The 18,135-nt window shown below is 43.5% G+C and overlaps 1 pseudogene; it reads left to right on the top strand.

Moving 5' to 3' along the window:
- The window catches only part of LOC138645822 (oocyte zinc finger protein XlCOF7.1-like), an 87,427-nt pseudogene that overhangs the window by 11,772 nt on the left and 57,520 nt on the right, over positions 1-18,135 (top strand).

Genomic DNA, 18,135 nt, shown 5'->3' with positions numbered 1-18,135 from the left:
ATGAAAAATTGCTGCTACATTTTTAAACCTCCTAAAATGCTAAAAAAATAAAATAACATTTTACAAATGGTGCTGATGTAAAGCAGACATGTGGGAAATGTTATTTATTAATGGTTTGCTGTGGTATGACTATCTGGATAAAAGGGATAATCATTCAAATTTTTAAAATTGCTAATCTTTTAACATTTTTCTCAAATTTTTGATATTTTTTATAAATAAACACAAAACATATTGACCTAAATTTACCATTATCATAAAGTAGAATGTGTCATGAAAAAACAGTCTCAAAATCACTGGGATTTGTTGAAGCGTTGCAGAGTTATTACCACATAAAGTGACACTGGTCAGATTTAAAAAATTTGGCTCCGTCACTAAGGGGTTAAAGGGACAATCCTGTTTGACTTATCAATCTAACAGTCGAGCTTTGTGTGGACTCAGGAGCAGAGGGAAATTTCATGTCCTCTGCTTTTGCTCTACGCCACGCTGTACCACTTGTTATGCTCGCCAAACCTGTAACTGTTAGAGTTGTGAATGGGTCGACACTTCCACAACAAATCACACACCAGACTGTTCCATTCTCGTTGTCCACGTCCCCTTCCCACCAGGAGATTATTTCCCTTCTAGTCCTTCCCGAGGGAATGGATGAGATTTTACTGGGAATACCCTGGCTCCGTTACCACTCCCCACATATTTGAGTGGTCCTCATGGAGAATATTGGGTTGGAGTAAGTCTTGTATGGGCAGGTGTGTGAGTGAGTGTGTACAGGTCTCTACTACCGAGGTACCCACAGACCTTTCATCTCTTCCAAGGTGCTATTGGTGCTATGCAGATGTATTCTCTAAAAAGGCAGCAGAGACTCTACCGCCTCATCGCCCCTATGACTGTCCTATTGACCTCTTGCCTGGAGCTGAACCTCCTCAGGGAAGGGTATATTCCCTCTCTCTCCCTGAGACGGAGGCTATGTCTCAATACATCCAGGAGAATTTGGCAAGAGGGTTCATTAGGAAGTCAGTGTCTCCTGCAGGGGCGGGATTCTTCTTCGTACAGAAGAAGAATGGGGAATTACGTCCTTGCATCGATTACAGGGGTCTCAATGCTATCACCATTAAAAATAAGTACCCGTTGCCCCTGATATCGGAGCTCTTTGACAGGCTAAGGGGAGCTAAGATATTCACCAAACTAGATCTGCGGGGTGCCTACAACCTGATTCGCATCCGTGAGGGGGACGAATGGAAAATGGCTTTCAATACCAGGGATGGGCACTATGAGTACCTGGTAATGCCCTTCGGGCTCTGTAATACCCCAGCCGTTTTTCAGGACTTTGTCAACGATATCTTCCGGGATATGCTTTCCACCTCGGTTGTAGTCTATCTGGATGATATTCTCATCTTCTCTCCAGATATTGACTCCCACCGGAGAGATGTTGGCAGAGTCTTCGAACTCCTATGGGCGAATTCTCTTTATGCAAAGTTGGAGAAGTGTGTGTTTGAGCAGGAGTCTTTACCTTTCCTGGGCTATATCATCTCGGCCCAGGGATTGGCTATGGATCCTGCCAAACTACAGGCTGTGATGGACTGGCAAGAACCCCATTCTCTTAAAGCGGTGCAGCGCTTTATGGGGTTCATAAATTACTATCGCCAGTTCATCCCCCACTTCTCCACTTTGGTAGCTCCCTTGGTATCCCTCACCAAGAAGGGAGCGAATCCCAAATTGTGGTCGGAAGAGGTCTCCAAGGCCTTCACTTCTATAAAGTCCCATTTTGCTAGCGCTCCCATCTTACATCGTCCCGATGTGGATAAGCCATTCCTTCTGGAGGTGGATGCCTCATCCGTTGGTGCTGGAGCAGTTCTCTATCAAAAGGATGCTCAAGGTCGGAAGCATCCATGCTTCTTCTTTTCAAAGACCTTCACACCAGCGGAGAGAAATTACTCCATCGGGGATAGAGAGTTGCTAGCAATGAAGTTGGCCTTTTCAGAGTGGAGACATCTTTTGGAAGGTGCTAGGTTTCCATTCCAAGTCTTCACGGACCACAAAAATTTGGTCTATTTGCGTACAGCCCAGCGGCTGAATTCTCGTCAGGCCAGATGGTCCTTGTTTTTCTCCCGGTTCCACTTCACTCTACATTATCTCGCCGGGGAGAAGAACATTCGTGCTGACGCTCTTTCTCGCTCCCTTGTGTCAACTGAGGAGGAGGAGCCTCGGCTTATTGTCCCTTCGGAGAGTCTGAGAACCGTAGCTCCGGTTTCGCTTGAGTCTGTGCCTCCGGGCAAGACTTTTGTTCCCATCAATTTGCGACCGGAGGTTCTCTCTTGGGCTCATTCGTCCAGAGTGGGTGGACACTTTGGGGCAAAGAGGACATCTGAGTTGCTGGCGAGAATGTACTGGTGGCCACATATGGTTCGTGACATCGGAGACTACGTTTGGGCATGTGTCTCTTGTGCCAAAAATAAGTCTCTCCGTCAACGGCCAGCTGGTTTGTTATACCCTCTGCCAGTGGCAGACAGGCCCTGGGAGATGGTCGGGATGGACTTTGTGGTGGGTTTGCCCAAGTCTCGTGGCTGTACCATCATTTGGGTAATCACCGACCATTTTTCTAAAATGGTGCATTTGGTGCCGCTTCCTCGGCTACCTACTGCACGGGCCTTGGCAGCGTTGTTTATTAAACACATCTTCCGCCTTCACAGTATGCCAGACAAAATTGTCAGTGATCTGGGTCCCGAGTTTGCGTCTCGGTTCTGGAGAGAGCTTTGTCATCTTCTCAGTATTGAGTTAAATCTCTCTTCGGCATATCATCCCGAGACGAATGGGTTGGTGGAGAGAGCCAACCAGACCTTGGTCACATATCTGCGACATTTTGTCTCTGCTAGGGAAGATGACTGGGCATCTTTGCTACCGTGGGCGGAGTTTGCTCTGAACAATGCTGTAGCTGACTCCACTGGACAGACCCCATTCCTCCTTAACTATGGTCAGCATCCGCGGGTACCTGTGCCCATGCCCGTGTCTTCCGCCGATTCCAGGGTGGCAGACTGGGCTGTGGAGGCACGGGACATTTGGGATCGCACTCAGGATGCCATTCGGGCTTCCAAGGAGAGAATGAGGTCCTCCGCCGACGCACATCGGCGCCCCGCTCCAACCTTTGCTCCTGGCGACTTAGTGTGGCTCTCCGCCCGTAACATCAGGCTGCGAGTTGAGTCTACTAAGTTCGCACCTCGCTACTTAGGTCCTTTTAAGGTCCTCGAACAGGTTAATCCTGTGGTTTACCGTCTAGCCCTTCCTCCACGCCTAGGTATCACCGACACCTTTCATGTGTCCCTCTTTAAGCCCGTGTACATGTCCCAGTTTTCTGAGTCATCTACTGGGACGTCGGGTTCGTCTACGGATGATTACGAGGTGAACGCTATGTTGGGGTACAAGGTGGTTCGTGGCAAAAAATTTTATTTGGAAGACTGGAGGGGTTACGGTCCTGAGGATAGATCCTGGGAGCCTGCTGAGCACATTCGGGCTCCGCAGCTCATTGCTGCTTTCGAACGTAGCGAGGCCCAAGGGGGGGGGGGCCCTAGGAGGGGGGGTAATGTTAGGGGTCGAGTTCCCGCTTCTGCTGCGGTCTCCCATTCTTCTCCTGCTGCAGGTAAACCTGCTCAGCAGAGACGTCGGTCCTTGCGTCTGGCTCAGTCTCACTCTGTGCTTAGGCTTGCTGTTGCTTCTCCAGCTTTTGCCATTAAAGCCAGTGCTGGGTAGCAGCGAGCGGACGCTTTTGGGACTAAGTCCTCCTTTTTCCCTTCTGAGCATGCCCAGGGTGAGATCTCCCGTTGGAGATCAAGGGTCATATGCTCAGATGCTGCAGTGGTTCCCATTGGTCCTCCTGGCAGGTCCTGAAAGGGCTAACTTCTGTGGCAGCTGCCCATTGGTCCTTTATTGGAAGGTCCTGAAAGTACTACAGCTATATAAGCTTTGCATGACCGCATGGCCATGCGCTAGTGTACAATTGTATACGTGTGTTTGTTGTGAGTGCAAGTCGTTCATTAAATACCCCTACCCTATTGTTTGACTGTTCGCGTATGGTGTATAGCTGCTATCTAGCGCCCGACTAACCACTCAACGTGTCACACACGTATCAGCGTCTATTGCTGTGACCGCCAGTGCGGCGCCAGTAGTGCGCTTCCTGACCCACGTCTGGGTGCTTAGTGGTGTCTGCCAGCACGGCACAGTTCGCACTTCGGTGCTCTAATTATAATAGTTGCCTAACACACCCAGTTGCGGTGTTGTGTCAGCAAGTGGTCTAATCGGACTTCAATCCTGAGTCTTGGGGTTGTGTTCGCTGACTCCTTGCTTGCACTCTTTAGTGCGGTATTGCGGACCTGTGACTTTGCCGGGTTCGCTTCCACCGCCATATTACGCTGCCATTTACTAGCAGCAGGTTTTCACCTACACGGTGGACCCCTTACTGCGAACGCATCTATTACATCTTTCTTGGTGCATTCCGCCAGTCCTAACAGTGAGTATAGACATTACTTGTACCTGAGTCTGCTGACGGCTCTGTCTCTGAAATCCACCATAGCCATGAGGGTTTGGCCAATCATTCATCTGTTTTCTATGGGGAGAGAGAACAAAGCTGCTCCATATCATGAATCAGTGCTTGTTACAGGTCAATACCTGCCTGTGTAAAACAACCCCTAAAGATAACCTGTCAGCTACAAAAACGCTATTTTCATGCAGGTATTTTGGTAATCTGTAGGTAAATAGTATTTAAAGCAGTTGGGCTGTTTTACTGGGTGAGTGGCTACAAGGAGAAATTGAAATATGTATCTTGCAGCCGCTCACCTCCCGTCATTGAGGTGGTGCATGAAGCTCTAACACAGAGAGGTGACTGCTACAGTCCTCTACTCTTGAAGAATAAAATCGAGTGGCTGCAAGGAGAATATAGTTTCATCAATGAGCACTGATTGATGATATAGGAAGGTGATTGGGGCTTATTAGCTTTCATTTTGATGAAGGAATGATGATTTGTTTATCTTATGGCTTTTTTTTAATACAGAATATCCTCAATTTACACAAAGAGGATGATGCGCTGTCAATAATGATCATTTTTATTCTCATATAAAATATGCAACCAATGACAAATGTCTTATTATTTTATGTTTGCACTGGCCAATGATTGAGAATGAACATTAGCACAATTGATTCTTTGTGAAATCATCACATCATGTAAATTACGCTTGTCACTTAATAATAGAACTTTGCTACACAATTTGCAATTTCTATGTAATTTTTTTATTTTTACTTTTCTTAATGTTTTTATATTTAGATAAATATACGTATTAAGGTTATTTGACTAAAAAAATCACATCAGTTATATTCTTGACAGATGGTCGTAGCAGCAGCTCCAAAATCCAAAAAAGTATTGCACAAGACCCATATGAAGAACATGCTAACATCTCAGACATGGATCCTTTTAATGTAAAATGTCCTAATTCATCACAGACTGTTAAACAAAATAAAAGTCACAGAAGAAGTGTGGAAAAGAAAGCTCCCTCGAGGAAGAAGCCATTTCCATGTTCAGAATGTGGGAAATGTTTTACAAATAAATCTCGCCTTGTTACACATGAGAGAATACACATAGGAGAGAAGCCATTTTCGTGTTCAGATTGTGGGAAATGTTTTACAAACAAATCAACTCTTGTTTCACATAAGAGATTTCACACAGGAGAGAAGCTATTTTCATGTTCAGAATGTGGAAAATATTTTACAATGAAATCAACTCTTCTTACACATGTGAGAACTCACACAGGAGAGAAGCCATTTTCATGTTCAGAATGTGGAAAATGTTTTACAGTGAAATCAACTCTTCTTACACATGTGAGACTTCACACAGGAGAGAAGCCATTTTCATGTTCAGAATGTGGAAAAAGTTTTACATTGAAATCAACTCTTCTTACACATGTGACATTTCACACAGGAGAGAAGCAATTTCCATGTTCGGAATGTGGGAAATGTTTTGTTTTAAAATCACAACTTGCTGCACATGAGAGAATTCACACAGGAGAGAAGCCATTTCCATGTTCGGAATGTTGGAAATGTTTTACAGATAAATCACATCTTGTTAAACATGAAAGAATTCACACGGGAGAGAAGCCATTTTCATGTTCAGAATGTGGCAAATGTTTTACTCTAAAATGTCATCTTGTTGCACATGAGAGAAGTCACACAGGAGAGAAGCCATTTTCATGTTCAGAATGTGGCAAATGTTTTACTCTAAAATGTCATCTTCTTAAACATGAGAGAATTCACACAGGAGAGAAGCCATTTTCATGTTCAGAATGTGGGAAATGTTTTACAGATAAATCACATCTTGTTAGACATGAGAGAATTCACACGGGAGAGAAGCCATTTTCATGTTCAGAATGTGGGAAATGTTTTACAGATAAATCACATCTTGTTAGACATGAGAGAATTCACACGGGAGAGAAGCCATTTTCATGTTCAGAATGTGGGAAATGTTTTACAGATAAACCACATCTTGTTACACATGAAAGAGTTCACACAGTAGGGAGGCCATTTTCAGGTCCTGAATAAATGAAGTGAAAAACGGCAGCACTCACCGATCTTCTTAACAGTTGCCTTTATTAGTTATACATCTTCACGGCTCAGGGGTGAATGAACAAGAGAATGTGGGAGCAGAACGACGGCCGTTTTGCGCCGGTCTGGCGCTTCAACGGGTTCAGGTCCTGAATGTGGGATATTTTTTGTATACAAATCTCAAGTTGTTAGAAATCAGAGAACTCGCATTGGGAAGTAGGCATTGTAATCCTTTAGTGACAAAACCTAATTTTTGAAATCTGAAATGTCACTTTTTGTGGTAGTAATGATGGAATATCTCATCCCAGTTATTCTGAAAATATTTTTTCCTTATATGTTGTGATTTATTTTGGTAATAAAAATATGCAATATTCAAACTTTGAATGTTTATACCTGTATACCTTATGGTTTTACTATATAAAAAAAAAACTTACCAAAACATTTACCTTACATCTTCTATGTCAGTAACTTTTCAAACATCCTTTTATTGTGTTAGAAGGGTTAAAGGTTTAGTAGTTCAGTAATGTTTCATTCTTTTAGGGCAGTGTTTCTCAACTCCAGTCCTCAAGACCCACCAACAGGTCATGTTTTCAGGATTTCCTTAGTATTGTCCAGGTGATAATTGTAGTACCTCTTCAGACAATAATTACATCACCTGAGGAATACTAAGGTTATCCTGAAAACTTGACCTGTTGGTGGGTCTTGAGGCCTGGAGTTGAGAAACACTGTTTTAGGGCAATGTGGAAACTCGTTTTTTTAGGGACCTATTCAGTTTTGAAGCGACTTTGAGGGGTTAATATATATCAATTTCCTTAAAGGGGTGGATTTTTTTTTAACCCTTTCACCCCACATGCTTGTTTCCACCTTCCTGAGCGGAACAATTTTTATCTATTTTGACCAGTGTCACTTAATGAAGTATTAACTCTGGAATACTTTAATGGATCCCACTGATTCTGAGACATACTGACGTACAGTGGGGCACATAAGTATTTGATACACTGCCAATTTTTCTAGTTTTCCCACCTACAAAGAATGAAGAGGTCTGTAATTATTGTAAGTTCACTTAAACTGTGAGACAGATTCTAAAAATGAAAAACAGAAAATCACATTTGTATGATTTTTAAATAATTAAATTGCATTTTATTGCATAAAATAAGTATTTGATCACCTACCAACCAGCCTGTTGCCCACAGACCTGTTCACTTTTATTTAAGAATCCCTCGTACTCTGCACTCATTACCTTATTATTGTTTAATTGTAAAGTGCAGCGGAATATGTTGGCACTATATAAATAAAGATTATTATTTCTAGCTATATTAATTGCACAGATCTCTCCATTCTTTGTAAGTGGGAAAACTTGCAAAATCTGCAGTTTATCAAATAAGTATTTTCCTCACTATATTGTACTTCATGATAGAGTAGATGTAGAACAATTTTCCAACTTTTATTTTTTAATTTCCTTAAATCAGAGACTCATGTTACATAAAATAGTTAAAAGAATAACATTTCCCACATGTCTACTTCACATCAGCGCAATTTTTGAAGCATCATTTTTTTTGTTAGGAAGTTAGAAGAGTTAAAAGTTGACCATCAATTTCTCATTTTTACAATAAAATTTACAAAACTTTTTTTATGGACCACATCACATTTAAAGTGACTTTGAGGAGTCTATATGACAGAAACTACTCAAAAGTGATACCATTCTAAAAACTGCACCCCTCAATGTGCTCAAAACCACATTAAGGGTATGTGCACACATTGCGGATTCTCTGCGGATCCGCAGCATTTTTTGAGGTGCAGAAACGCTGCAGATCCGCAATTGATTTACAGTACAATGTAAATCAATGAGAAAAAAAAATGCTGTGCACACTTTGCGGAAAATCCGCTGCGGAAACTCTGCGGTTTAAAAGAAGTAGCATGTCACTTCTGTTTTGTGAATCTGCAGCGTTTTTGTACCCATTCCATTATAGAAAACCGCAGGGGTAAAAAATGCAGCAAATCAGCAAGAAAACCGCAGCATAAATGCACAAAAAACGCGACAAATCCGCAGGTGCGTTTTCTGCCAGGAGAGGCAGAATCTGCACCAGAAATTCCTAAGCCTAATCCGCAACATGTGCAAATAGCCTTAAAGTAGTTTATGAACCCTTCAGGAGTACACAGGAATTAATGGAATGTGGAAGGAAAAAATGAACATTTAAAAATGTTACTTTAGACTTAAATTTTATTTTCACAATGGTAACAGAAAAGTAATGCACCCCAAAATTTGTTGTGCCATTTCTCCTTAGCACTCCTATACCCTATATGTGATTGAATACTACTGTTGGGGCGCATGGCAGGGCTCGCAAGGGAAGGAGCGCTGTTTGCCTTTTTGAATGCAAAATTTGCTGGAATCAGCGGATGCCACGTCGTGTTTGAAGAGCCCCTGACCCAATTTTGGAAATTAGACTTCTTAAGGAACTTATTTGGCACTTTATGCACAGCTAAAAAGTTGGACACCGCTGGATCAGAGGTCATACGACGTCCACAGTGCCTTTGGCCTCGTTATAGGGATTCTTCCTCCAGGGGTTCTGTCTGAATCACTTATTTCAGAGTTTTACATGAAAACCAAAGTGTAAGCGCTCAACGTAGAGCGCAGGAGAAATGTGAGCCGAGCCTTACTTTATCTTTGGGAGACAGAATGAACAAATCAACAGCAGGTGAGGAATTGGTTTTATTTATTTTTTATGCAGTTCCCCGTGCTGTATTAGAGATTAGACATCTTTATGCTTGGGTCGGTGGGATTACAACGATAACCGATTTATATTGTTTTTTACATTTGGCTGCTGTCACACACTAAGGCCTCTTTCATACTTCTGTCTTTTTGCTCCCGTCCAAATCCGTCATTTTTTGAAAAAAAAAAAAACAAAAACGGATCCAGCAAATCTTTCTGCTGGATCCGTTTTTTTCTCATAGACTTGTATTAGCGACGGATTGTGCTGGATGGGCATCCGTTTCATCTGTTGTGTGCAGGATCCATCGAAAAATCGCTGTCCGTCGGACGGAGCCAACACAAACTTTTTTCTGTACGTCGAAAAATCGCCCAGCGACGAACCCTGCACTGTCCGTCATTGGTTATAATGGAAGCCTATGGACGCAGGATCCGTTGCTGACCGTCCAAAACAGGAATCCAGCAACGGATCCTGTTTTTGAAGCTGAGCATGCCTGGATTCCAGTCGGGAAATCTCTCTAGAATTTTGCTCCTTTAAATTCAGGGAGCGTCTGCTTCGACGGATCCGTCACAAAAACGGATCCAGTGCCTCCCTTTTTTACAATCAGCACAGGATCCGTGTCATTTCAACATTCTTACGGATTGTGACTGATTCTAAAAAGCGGATGTGAGAAACAGGCATAAAACGCTTTTTATTGTAAAAACAAGTTTTTGCATAGCTATATTTTGATGCAATACATAAAAGATGAAAACTGCACTCTTTCTTAGAAAAAAATGGTTTAATAGACCATATGGGCTGTAGCGATGTTTCAGCTCAAAGTGTGAGCCTTTCTCAGGCAATGTGAAATGTGAAGCAGAATATTTAGCAATATATCTATTATAAATTGATTATAGTAATAAAGTGCATAAGTGCCATACAAAGTTATAAAAATGATTACAATATACATGTATATAATCAGTGTTTAACAGGTTACATAATAAAGTGCATATAAATAATTTACAATAGAGGATGCATAAACTACAATTAAATTAAACTCCATATAAATTACAAGAACATTGTGAAGAGAGTAATGCAGTTTTTGGTATTTCTGGTATTCTCAAAAAACATTGGCCTATGGTGGGTAGATGTGTGCCTGAGATTCTGGAACATAGGAATTCCCCCTTTTCTCTTCTAATGTCTAAAATACAAATTAACACATGCGGACATTGGACCTTCCAAAATTAGCAAACAATAATTTTCCAACAGGAGCCAAGAAGACGGGGTGTTACCCTGTTTGAATTGTGTCAATTGTGGCCGTCACTGCCTATATATTGAAGGGCAACCAATGTTTGCATCCTCAGACCAATGAGAAATTTACTACCCCGTTTCCCAGAAAATAAGACAACGTAAAGGGAAGCTGTCACCCCCAAAATCGAGGGTGAACTAAGCCCACCGGCATCAGGGGCTTATCTACAGCATTTTGTAATGTAATGTATTTTCGAGGGGGGTTGTTATGATAGGCAATTCAGTAACACAATGTACATAGCGATCAGAGCACATACAGTGATCTGACAATAACCCAAAATAATAGAACGAGCTCTGAGACGTGGGAACTCTGTAGACCGCAATTCCTGATCCTCTCCAAACACAACTAGAGGCAGCCGTGGATTGCGCCTAACGCTCCCTATGCAACTCGGCACAGCCTGAGAAACTAACTAGCCTGAAGATAGAAAAATAAGCCTACCTTGCCTCAGAGAAATACCCCAAAGGAAAAGGCAGCCCCCCACATATAATGACTGTGAGTAAGATGAAAAGACAAACGTAGGAATGAAATAGATTCAGCAAAGTGAGGCCTGATATTCTAGACAGAACGAGGATAGAAAAGATAACTTTGCGGTCTACACAAAACCCTAAAGAAAACCACGCAAAGGGGGCAAAAAGACCCTCCGTACCGAACTAACGGCACGGAGGTACACCCTTTGCGTCCCAGAGCTTCCAGCAAAACAAATAGACAAGCTGGACAGAAAAAATAGCAACAAATAGCAAAGAAGCACTTAGCTATGCAGAGCAGCAGGCCACAGGAATGATCCAGAGAAACACAAGTCCAACACTGGAACATTGACAGGAAGCATGGATCAAAGCATTAGGTGGAGTTAAGTAGAGAAGCAGCTAACAACCTCACCAGATCACCTGAGGGAGGAAACTCAGAAGCTGCAGTACCATTTTCCTCCACAAACGGAAGCTCCCAGAGAGAATCAGCCGAAGTACCACTTGTGACCACAGGAGTGAACTCTGCCACAGAATTCACAACAGGGGGTGTCTTATTTTCTCCCATTATCACAGTATCACACTGCAGCCTCCCATGTGTGTACCGTACACATACACCCCCTTACACAGACACACACACACCCATACACAGACACACACACCCATACACAGACACACATACACACACCCTTAGGGCTCATTTCCACTTGCAAGAAACACGTCCGTGTCTCGCATATGGAAACCAAGCTGTGGCGCAGGCACTCCAGAGCGGAGTGTGCGGCCGCATAGGAACACATGGAGCTACACGCTCCGCTCCAAAGAGCCGGTGCCACAGCTTGGTTTCCACATGCGAGACACGGATGTGTTTCTCGCAAGTGGAAATGAGCCCTTACACAGACACACACACCCACCCTTACACAGACACACCCATACACACACTTTCACTTTCTTACTGGTTTCCTCCACGGAGCTGCTTTCAGTGCTTTGGTGGTGCAGGAGCCCTGGGCCAATCACAGCCCAGGAACAATCAGAGGCTATGGATGATGTCAGCTGGCCCATGGTTCCTGCGCTGTGATTGGCGCAGGGCTCATGGGCAGAGATTGGCACACAGCTCCCAGGCTGTGATTAACTCCTGCGAACAGCGCGGCTGCAGTGCTCCCCTAGCATGCCTTACTTTCGGGGGGCACCCTATTTACGGGGAAACATGGTATTAAGCAATATCAAACATGTGATTCCGAATTTTTTATAGCTACTGCTGTGTCCTTGTAATTTACTGCATGTGGGAGAGACCACATGGGACCTAAAAACAAGACTGAATCACCATAGGTATACCAGTCGTAAAGAAAGAAAATGAATTTGCCAGTTTTCGAGCGTTAAGTAGAGAGTGGTCATAATTAGTGATGAGTGAGCACTAAAATGCTCGGGTCGAGCATATTGGAATACTCGGGTACTTGACCCGAGCAACGAGCCCAATGTAAGTCTATGGGAAACCCGAGAATTTTTACCGCGATCCCCCCGGGGGTCCTTTTAAGGTCTAAAAACATCTGAAAATGATGGAAACACTGCTCAAATGACACGGGAACATCATGGGGATCGCCCCCTGGAAGCATTTCTGACTCCTAGGTCACGGCTGTAAGCAATTTTGTCAGAGTTTCACGCCATTTTTACAGGTGCACCAAAAAACATACAAAAATGAAACCAAAAAGGATTTTGCTGGGAAATATGTTAAGGTACATCCTTTACAGGGTAATGACATATATAAGGCAAAATAGTTAATCCCAGACCGAAATGTTCCTCCATCACTTGGGCTATGTTCACATGCAGCGTTTTTGATGCGTTTTTCAACTTTGACATTGCTTTCAACCAATACAAATGCATTCACTGTGAAATGTCATTGTAACATTTAACAACCCTAGCTGGCCATGTAGTGTGTGACACATAAGGAGACACATCTTGTTTAATTTATGAAAGAGGGACTCAGTTTTAAAATCACAAAGCCTATTTTTAGAGGGGCATCAGGCGGCATTAATATTCTTAAAGGGCCATTATTAAACAGTGGGTCTCCTATGCTGTTATTGCCTATGAAGTGAATGACTGGGCTGCCAACAATTACAACGCACCTCAATACCCTTTCACGAGAGATACAGGAGGGCTTCCTGAAAAAATGTTGCATTGAATGCAAGGCCTTCCCTGCTATCAAGATATATGCACCCCAAGAAGCCTTTGAACCCATGTACTGGATGGCCACAGGAAAAGCTACTTCACATTTTTCAGTTGGTCCTGCCATACTGTTTTCTTATGTATTCACTGCAAGGCCTGCCCTGCTACCCAATAATATGCACCCAATAAGCCTTTGAACCCAGGTACTGGATGTTAGGAGTCGAGTTTCCTCTGCTGCACAGGGGGAATCTCGATCCGTCTCCGCTGCGGTCTCCCATTCTCCTCCAGCTGCAGTGGAGTCTGCTCAGCAGGGACGTCGATCCCAGCGTCTCGCTCGGTCTGACTCTGTGCGAAGAGTTGCTACTGCTTCTCCAGTCTCTGCCATTAAAGTCAGTGCTGGTCAGCAGCGAGCGGACTTCTCTGGGACTAAGTCCTTGTCTGCACGTACTGAGCATGCCCAGGGTAGGATCTCCCGTTGGAGATCGAGGGTCATGTGCTCAGGCTCTGCAGCACATTCCATTGGTCCTCTTGGCAGGTCTTGGAAGGGCAAAAGTGCTGTAGCCACTTCCTGTGCTGCAACTATATAAACTGCGCATGACCGCACGGCCATGCGCTAGTATTATCTCATAATGTTATATGTGTGTGTGTAGATGAATGTATGTCGATGGATGAAAGCTCCTAAATATCCCTCCCTAGAGTTGTTGTCTGCTCGCGGATGTTGGTAGCTATCTAGCGCCCGACTAATCATCTGCACGATACACACATTACAGCGTCCTCTTGCTGTGTCCGCCTGTACGGCGCCGTGCGCTTGCCTTGCGCTTGCCTTGCGCTTTCCATACCCAAGCCAGTGTGGTTGGTGGCGTCCGTCAGTGCGGCATTGCTCGCACTCCTGTGCATTTATATATTTATACTTAGTTTCCTTACACACCCAGTTGTGGTGTAGTGCCAGCGAGGGTCTAATCGGACTTCAATCCCAGTTGGGGTTAAGTACGCTGACTACTCGCTCGCGCTTTAGGTGCGGTACCGCGATCCTGTGACGCAACAGGATTGCTCCCTTCACGCTGGGTGAGGTTGAACCCACGTGTATATACTTTAGTGTACCGCCATATAGTCTATTTACTAGCAGCAGGTTTTCACCTGCACGGTGGACCCCGGACTGCGAACGCATCTATATCACCTTTCTTGGTGCGTTCCGCCAGTCCTAACACTGGATGGCCACTGGAAAACCCACTTCACATTATTCAGTTGGTCCTGCCATACCGTTTCCTTATGCATTGAATGCAAGGACCGCCTTGACGAAAATTTGCACGCACCCCAATCCCCCCTTGGAAGCAACATGGAGGAGGGCTTCCTAAACAAAACTGTCCCATTACCGAGGAGCGTGTCTCCTAGACTCGTAATGCCCATACACTAAGTGTATGGATTGACCAACATTTCCCCAATGGGGGGGTAAAAAAATGTTTAAAAGCAATTCATGACAAAATAGTGTTTACTGTTTTGAGCTAGGGTAGCCGCAAAAAAAGTTGAATGGAAGCCTCAAAAGCACACTTTGTATCCCACAGATAGATGAGGCATGTCATGGAACTACCACACTGTAAGGCTGTGTGCACGCGGTGCTGATTTTTCGCGGTTTTTCGTGATAAAAACGCTATAAAACTGCAAAAAAAGCATACAATAAGCATCCCATCATTTACAATGAATTCCGCATGTTTTGTGCACATGATGCGTTTTTTTCACGGAAAAAAACGCATCGCGGTAAAAAAAACGCAGCATGTTCATTAATTTTGCGGATTTCCCACTTTAAAATGCATTGGGAAATGTCCGGGAAAAAAACGCACCAAAAACGCATGCAGATTTCTTGCAGAAAATTTCAGGTTTTTCTCAGGAATTTTCTGCAAGAAATCCTGAACGTGTGCACATACCCTAGGTCTATACACTATCTTTTAGGCTATTAGACAGACCAAAAATTGTAATGTATGTATGAAAAAAAAATGTTTTCAGACCACACGCCTGTCGGACGAAGATTACAGACTGTTTCAATATGTGGCTTGTATTTTTAAAAATTGTCTAACCACAAAATACTGTATACACCAAGGGTATCAGAGCAAAAAATGGAATGTATGTCTGAAAAGACAAGATTTGAAGACCACCGATAGACAAGACGTGTGACTGAAATAGCAGACTGTTTCAATATGTGGGATGTATTTTTAAAAATTTTAAAAACAACAAAATACTGCATACCCCAAGGGTAGCAGTGTAGCAGACCAAAAAATGCAATGTATGCCTGCAAAAAGGAAGGATTTGGACACCACAGATTCACGGTGTGTCTGATGGAGATAACAGAGTGATCAAAATGTGTTCTTGTTTTTTTGGGGCCCACAAAAAATGTGTCCACAAGGACGCTATGACACTAAAATAAAACATGTGGAGTACTAAAATTGTCAAAACATTTCCCCATAGGGGGTATATTTAAAAAAAATCTTTTATGGGCATCATAGATACCCTTTCCAAAAATTGGCCTCCCTGTAGCAACACAAAACCCGTTAACCATGGTGATCTAGTGGCGGCGAAAGATGACATCTTGAGGAAGGCATTTTTCTAAACTAGGCCCAATTTTAAGGAGCGGGTCTCCTAGACTTGTAATGCCCATACACTAAGTGTATGGCCGATCTCACACACACACGCGAGATACGGCCAAGGCTCGCATTGGTAATCCCCGGCCCTGCCGCCTGCACTCTGGAGCGGAGCGTGCAGCCGCATAGCAACACATGGAGCCGCACGCTCCGCTCCTGAGTGCAGGCGGCAGGGCCGGGGATTACCATGCGAGACTCGGCCGTATCTCGCGTGTGTGTGATCCCGGCCTATGGGTGACAAAAATTTCCCCATGGGGGGTAAATTTTAAAAAAAAATATTTAATGGGGATCATAGACACCCTTGCCAAAAAATTGACTGTGTATCAGCACGGAACACGTGAACCCTGGTGGAAAATGATGACAGGTGAAGGAAGGCCTCATTAAAAACTAGGCCCAATTTAAAGGAGCTGGTCTCCTAGACTTGTAATGCAAATACACTAAGTGTATGAGCTGACAAACATTTCCCCAAGGGGGATACATTTTTTGAAAAATATACTATGGGCATCATAGACACCCTTGCCAAAAATGGGACTGCCTATAGCAGGACAGAACAAGTTAAGTGTGGTGATCTAGTGGTGGAGAATGAGGAGACATTGCTGAAGGCCTCATTAAAAACTAGGCCCAATGTAAAGGAGTGTGTCTCCTAGACTTGTAATGCAAATACACTAAGTGTATGGGCTGACAAACATTTCCCCAAGGGGGATACATTTTAAAAAAATATACTATGGGCATCATAGACACCCTTGCCAAAAATTGGACTACCTGTAGTGGCACTGAAGACGTTAAGCCTGGTAATGGAGTGGTGGAGAATGAGGAGACATAAAGATAAATCATACTGAAAAAAAAAATAAAGGATGTGAATCCACCGATGAAAGTAAGTAAGAAAAGGCAGGGGCGAACACAGGTTCATATATATGATGCCAGATTGTGTCCAACGAGATATGTTTGTCCCTATCAACAGCTCAGAGACAGGGAAATGAAAAAAAAATAGTATTTCAATATTTTCATATTGTAGCATTCAGGGCCGGCCCCAGGTTTTTGAGGGCCCCGGGCAAAAGAGTCTCAGTGCCCCCCTCTCCCCCTAACACATACCACAATTCATGATGCACAGATACAGCAGAGAAATATAGGTATAGTACAATGCCAGATTTCACTTCTTACATTAGGTAAAATTGTAAAACGCCAAATTAGCCAAACAAAAACAAAGGGGTACCACAGTGAAGGAAGTGCCCTATAAAGAACAAACAAAAAGGGGGGGTGTTAAAAAGGTACTACTGGCCTCTCAGATCCTCAATATTAATCTGACCTGAGAGCAAAATGACTATAGTTGCCCATAGGATATGTCATCTACATGCCCAAGTAAGTCACAATAACAAGTATGGGTATAACATCCTTTTCTTATAAGCACCACTTATTTGTACCATATAAAATGAGATCATGTATATACTATTCATCCTATGGGCAAGTATAGTCATTTTGCTATCAGGTCAGATTAATATTGAGGATCTGAGAGGCCAGTAGTACCTTTTTTACACCCCCACCCCCTTTTTCTGTTCGTTGATTATAGGGAATGGAAGAGCAGAGAGAAAGAAAGGAGAGAGAAAGAACAGAGAGAGAAAGGAAGAACAGAGCAAAAGAGGGGAAAGAAAAAGAACAGAGAAAGAAAGAACAGAGGGGAAAGAAATAACAGAAAAAGAAAACAGAAAGAAGAGAGAGAAAGAAAGGGGGAAAGAACAGAGAAAAAAAAGGAAAGAAAGAACAGTGATAGAAAGAACAGAGAAAAAGAAAAAGATTAGACAGGGAAAGCAAGAACAGTGAGAGAGAAAGATTCTATAAAGATACGGCTCCCATTGTAATGCCCACCTGAGCAGGAAATATGATCCGCTGACATGGCCGGCATCCCCGATTCCAAGGTGATCCCGCTGTCCGCGCTATCGGAGAAGGACAAGGTGATGGATCTGAAGCATTCCCTGAAGTGCCTCCATGGTTCCGTCACAATCTCTCCAAAATTACTTAATTTCCGGTCAGCTTCCAGCACATCACTTCCGGTGGAACGTCACATGCGAGTTTTAAAGTGCTACTTGAGACCCCGCCATGTACTCCTGTGTTTGCGGGAAAAGTAAGCTCCCGGCCGGGACAGTGGGGCAGACTCTCAAAATCGGGACTGTCCCGCTGGATCCGGGACGGTTGTGAGGTATGAAACTTGCTACCCACCATACACCGACTTCGTACACGCATGGCTCCACACACATCATACACACAGTTACCCTTTGTATGCCTCGTACACAAACAGCTCCGCTCCGTACACCTCG

Source organism: Ranitomeya imitator, chromosome 7 (assembly GCF_032444005.1).
Source record: "Ranitomeya imitator isolate aRanImi1 chromosome 7, aRanImi1.pri, whole genome shotgun sequence".
In the NCBI taxonomy this organism is placed as follows: domain Eukaryota; kingdom Metazoa; phylum Chordata; class Amphibia; order Anura; family Dendrobatidae; genus Ranitomeya; species Ranitomeya imitator.
This window is presented reverse-complemented; position numbering and strand designations above follow the sequence as displayed.